We start from the raw sequence: 6,000 nt of genomic DNA on the forward strand, positions 1-6,000 counted from the left end.
ATTTCGGTCCTTCCTTCCCAGCCCTGGACTTACAGTGTTCTCATTTTTGCCTCAAAACGTCTCCCCGGGTCGCAACGAGGCCCCTCCCGCCGCGCCTGGCTTCCAGACTCTGCATTTTCGCCCCGGAACTTTTTTAAATGCTTCAAATGGCCCCTCCAGCACTTCATCTAGGGTCGGCAATATTTGACACGACACGATAACACGACATGGATACGACACGAAGTTAAATGGGTTCGGGTTGAGGTTTTTTGATATTCGGTCTAAACGGGTTCAACCCGTTTAGACACGATCAGTAAACGTGTCTTAACGGGTTGAACCCGCATAACCCGATTAGACACGATTAAACCTGTTTATTTAAACGTGTTTAATCATGTTATTTAATCGTGTAATCCGTTAACCTGTTTATCTAATCGAATTTACCAATATACCCTTCCACTAACCCTAATTTTGAAATTCCTCCTGCACAGGGACAAGAGGACGAGAGGAGAGTTCATGCTTTTTTTTTTTTTTTTTTTTTTTTTCTGAAATCAGAGTTCATGCCCTAATTTTGAAATTCCTCCTAGCCTCCTGCGGTCCTGCCTCCTGTCCTGCTCCTGTCTCCTGCCGCTCGACCCTACGACCTCGGACCCCCGTGACCGCGACCCCGCGAACCTCAACTCGAGGCCTCTCTCCGACCTCAGAGACGACGTCGACCTCGAACCCAGCTCGAGTCGCTCGACTCCACGACCTCAACGCGGCGACCTCCCCCCCGCGACCCTCGAGTCGTCGACTGTTGAGCCCTCGACCTCGAGCCCTCTCTAACTGTTCAGACGTTGCGACGTCACTGAGACCTCAACCGCACGGCCTCGACCTCAGGTATCGTTGCTGGCTGCTCTGCAGACCCGTCCTCTGCACTCCCTTCCCTACGCTGCTTTACTCGGTTTGTTGCATCTTTGATTTCGTCCAATTTTGCACTCTGTTTTGTTGCATATTTGATTCTGTGCAGAAGAAAGATTAGATGTGTTTAGGTGTTGTTGATTAGAGGTGTTGTTTAGGTGCTGCTAAGATACAAACAGAAGAAAAAAAAAAAAGAAAAGGAAAACTGGAAAAGGACTGAAAAAGAAGGAAGAATGTATCTATCCAGATTGATTATACAAGTCGCAGTGGTTGTCCCAATTATATGGTCCCATGACATTAAATCAAGATGCGACCTCTATCAGGTCTCTCATATGTTTTAATGGCAGGGAAGAGGAAAGGCTATACAAGTTCTTCGATCGGACCATGTGTGTAGATGGACAGCATTGGTCGTGTGGTATCCATGTAAATCGAAATTAAACAAGACGTTTTCCGAAATTTCCTAGCTGACTAATATCTCATTGCTGCCTCTACCGCCTTCTTTCTTTTCTTTCACTAATTTGCTTGGTATCTGTACCATTCTTGAAAAAAGATTTAATCTGCAATATGATTTATATTATATTCCCCAGCTGCTATATATGCATGTATATGTATATCGAGCATTAATCTGTATATATTCAGATATTGCTTAGATACACATTTCTTCCTACCCGACAACATAAGAAATAGAAAATGAACACATAATTGCTATATAGTTTTCTTCCCATGGGCAGGTTATGCAGCTGAATAATTACTCCTCCTACGACTAAGTGTTATACTGCAAGCCCCATTTCGATCAGCTCTCCAAGATGTCTGGACGATTAGATAAAAGTTTTGAAGGTGATTGTGAACATATATATTTATATGTATTTGTGCTCCTTCTGATGGTGAATGCCTACTTTGGAAGCATCAATGATATGATGCTATTACATGTTATTGTAATTTTTTTTAAGACTTAAGAGTAGACTTATATCTCATGATCTTTGTACTTCCTAGATTATGATCCATTTCTATGAATGAAATGAGCATGGTCGGAATTTTTAGAAATTTCTCATGAATTTTTAGAAATTTCTATTCGAAATAAACAGGTCGTAATCGTGTTAATGTGTCAAATGAACGGGTCGTGTTAATGTGTCGAATAAACAGGTCGTGTTAACGTGTCAATGTAATCGGGTTGATCGGATAAACGGGTCGTGTTAACGTGTCTGTGTAACCGGACTAATCAAATAAACGGGTCGTGTTAACGTGTCGAGTAATCGGTTATAATCGTGTCGTGTACGGATACGTGTACCTATTATGACACGGTTCGATAAACAGGTTTAAACGTGTCGTGTCTGGGTTGACACGAATATAAACATGTCGTGTTCGTATTTCCAAAACCTGACCCGTTTAATAATCGTGTCGTGTACGGGTTATGATTTTGATGATACGAACCCGTTTAGACACGACACGTATAAACACGACACGACACGAATTGCCAGCCCTACCTTCATCCTCTATAAATAGAGGGCCTCTTCATTTTCAAGAGAACTTTTGGCAATTTCATGAGTTGAGCCCTTGCCCAGAGAGACCCCATATCCCGATTTAACCCGTAGTTTTCCTGATCTAGTAAGGAGAGAACCTGAGGTGTGTCCCGTTGTTCGTTCCTGCGCCCGTTCTGATAACGGCAAAACGGAAGTTAGAGTCCCACTTGAAGTGGGCTGGTCAGTGAGGATCCGAGCTCCTTAGCTCGGGTCCAAACCTATTTCCTTCCTTAGTCCTTCTTTTCCCGCTTTATTATGTTATACACACTTATATATTGCATTTTCTTTTCTCGCACTTTATATTATCGTCTTTCTTTTCCCGTACTTTCTTCTTGTTTTTAAGCTTCTCCTTGGCTCGTCACTCCCCGTTGAGACCCTTGATTCCGAGACTCAGTAAAGGAGAGAGCTCGAAGTGTCCCGGGATTTTTATTTTGTTAATTACGCACTCTTTATATTCTTGCTTATACGTAGAAATGGATATATGTATATGTAAATATATATATATATATATATATCTTATTTGTATAATGAGATATCTACTCTCCTCCACATCCCAGCACGGACCTTCCGATGTCGGAATCCTGACAAATGAATGGAGGTCGGGATGTCTTTTACAATATTCATGCACTTATATATGTATATATATATTTATATTATATGCTCATATATATTTATACAATATTTATATTTACGCCGTTATAATGAACGTTTTACGTTTGATTTTTCATTTTTTAATCTTTTTTATTAGACCCGACTTAAGAAAGCCAAGTAGTGTCATGCATAGGGAACTCAATTTTTGCTTGCTCTTTATGTTAGCTCACGGGTTCTACTAACTAATAGGGGAGGGCCTAATGCTGTTTAATGTTCACGAGGTTCAATTCTTGTGAAATTTGCATGAAAAAGGGTTAATTCACTAAGTAGCATGATAGGATAATTAATGAAATCGATCAACCATGCTCACTCGGACTTAAAATCAGTAAATCAATAATAGATACAAGCATAATATTTCACGGTCGTATAGGATTAGGCGTTTGCTTTATTAATTGGACTTCTCAAATTTGGATTTGGAGCTCTCTGTAAAATCTGCATGGTCAAGTGGGAGTTAGATTGGCTTGGGTTCAAAATGAGTCAACTTGGGTGATTAAATGAAAATTGGAGTTGAATTGGATCTTGTAGGTCTCGGCCATCAGGAAAAATTGTTTAAATTGAGGGAATTGGCTTCAAGAATGGGATAAGGAATAAAAAATAAAAATAATTGCCAAGTCTGTGCATGCGTGGCCGAGACACTTTCTTGACGTCTAAGTGTCAATTTGAGTTAATCGGTCAATTGGAGAGTCAAATTGAATAATTATGTACACACGACTCTAATTTCACTGGATTGGGAATCTAGTCATACACTTAGATTAAAAGTCAGGATTAATTTGGAAGATCCTCGAGGTCTTGCGGGGTAGGGTCATTACGATCAGGAAATTAATCGATTAAAGTCCTCATTTGGTGAAAAAGGAATTTGATTAAGAAAATGGACAAATTTTGCGAAATATGGATCATTCAAATTAAAATGGAATATCACTTGAGCTCGACTTTTAATTCACCGGATTAAGGAAATAATTCGTCAAAGTGTCAAAGGACTAATCTTGAAGGTTATTTCAACTTGAGAGATTAGGAGCTTTTTAGATTTGCGAGAAATTGGTAATTTAAATAAATACGAATTTTTAAATTGGAAATTTGGAAAATCGTAAATGAAATTGGTAGAATTGGGAAATCAAACTTTGAATTTTCTAAGATAGGGGTCTAAGACTCGTTTTCTATTCTTCAAGCTCCAAGCTCACTTTCGACCCACTTGGCCCAATGAATGTGTGTAAATAATAGGGAAAATAGCACCGTACAACACATTTTTTTGACTTTTTTCATACTATAGCAAATGGCGGGAATGCTTATGTGGCGACTTGTTTGGGGAGTTTTGTAATAAATAATAACTTAGGGCCAAAAGCAAAGAAAATATAATTTAAATATTAAAAAAAATCCCATTGTGGATTGGAAGAGGCAGTAGGGGTGGCCCCAACGGACGTGCAACTCTCAATCAAGGTCGCTGATAGGCTTAGATCACGCCAATGACCCCGATCGAGAGGTGGGTGGTTGACAGGGTCGCGCCCAACCCCCTAATTTGAGGGACCCCAGTGGTTAGGATCCCTCGAATCAGAGGGTTGGGGGCGGCCCCCCAGCCACCCACCCCTCGATCGGGCTCGTCGAACACCCACCCCTCGATCAGAGTCGCTGGTTCGGCGAGCTCGATCGAGGGGTGGATGGCTGGCGGGGTCGCCCTAGTCACCTCTTTTGATCCCAAATGAGATTTTTTTTTGTTTATCTTAGATTTTATTTGTTTATGCCCTTAAGTTGTTTGTTACAAAACCCCCCAAACAAGCTATCATGCTTGGAGGTGATTTTTTTTTTCGTGATGCACAAGGAAATGACTTGAATTTGTGCTACAGCGTGAATAAAGTCAAAAAACCGTGTTGTAGGGTGCTAGTTTTCCTAAATAATATATGTATGTGGATGTATGTATGTGGGCAAGAACCCACCCATGACTTATAATTCTCTTTTCTTTGGAAAAGTACTAATTCATGTTATAAATACTTAACACTATAAAAACTCAAATCTCGTAAAAAAAAATTCACGATTAATTAAAAGATTCTAGCACAATCAAAGACCATCAAAACGAGCAAACAATTGGACTCCAAGGTTAAAATGGACAAGTTAAAGACTTAAACTGATGGATGGGTATCAATTTGGGCGCATGGGTTTTTTACCAATATATATGTAATAGGGGCGCCGAACTCAATTTCTGATTCAAGACCGACAAGTAAATCTCTAGGCGATTAGTAACTTGATCACTAATGGTGCGTTTGGTTTCATAATTAAAGTAACTTTGATTTTGATTGTGGAAAAGGACAAATGATTGTGTAGTGTGTTGAGTTAAAGTTAAAGTTAAAATTTTTGACTTGGGAAATGTATATTTTTGTTGTATAGTGTGTTGAGTTAAAGTTAAAGTTAAAATTTCTGTTATTTTAACTGCGAAACCAAACGGAGCATTTAATAAGTGGCTTACCAGCCTATAAAAACTATTAAGTGGCGACTCAAACCTTAGGTCCCAACCTCACACTCATATCTAATAGAATCATCTCAAAGTTGGTCAAGAATTAAAAACTCCATATCCACATCGACGTTAAGCAGCCGATAAAGAGGAGGAAGAAAAAAGGTGATTGGGGTATGGTTTGGTCAAATATTTGACCAGTACCAACAGTTTTTTATTTTCTTTTTTTAATATTCTAATTTATCGACGAAATTTCAACAGAAAATTTCATCGATAATTGACGACGGTTTTTTCCATCGAAAATTGGTCGGAGTTTTGTTGGAAAACTTCATTGCCGGATTTCCAACAGAATTTTACCGACAGTGATGTTCCATCATAAAATCCCGTCGTTATTTTCGCATTTTCTAGCAGTGGACTTAGAACTCCAAGAGTACAAGATTCACCACCTTAGAGAACAAGTCATGACACTCAACACTCTAGGCATAAAGAAAATGTGTTCACTCAAGGAAGAAT

Source organism: Punica granatum, chromosome 1 (genome assembly GCF_007655135.1).
Source record: "Punica granatum isolate Tunisia-2019 chromosome 1, ASM765513v2, whole genome shotgun sequence".
NCBI lineage: Eukaryota > Viridiplantae > Streptophyta > Magnoliopsida > Myrtales > Lythraceae > Punica > Punica granatum.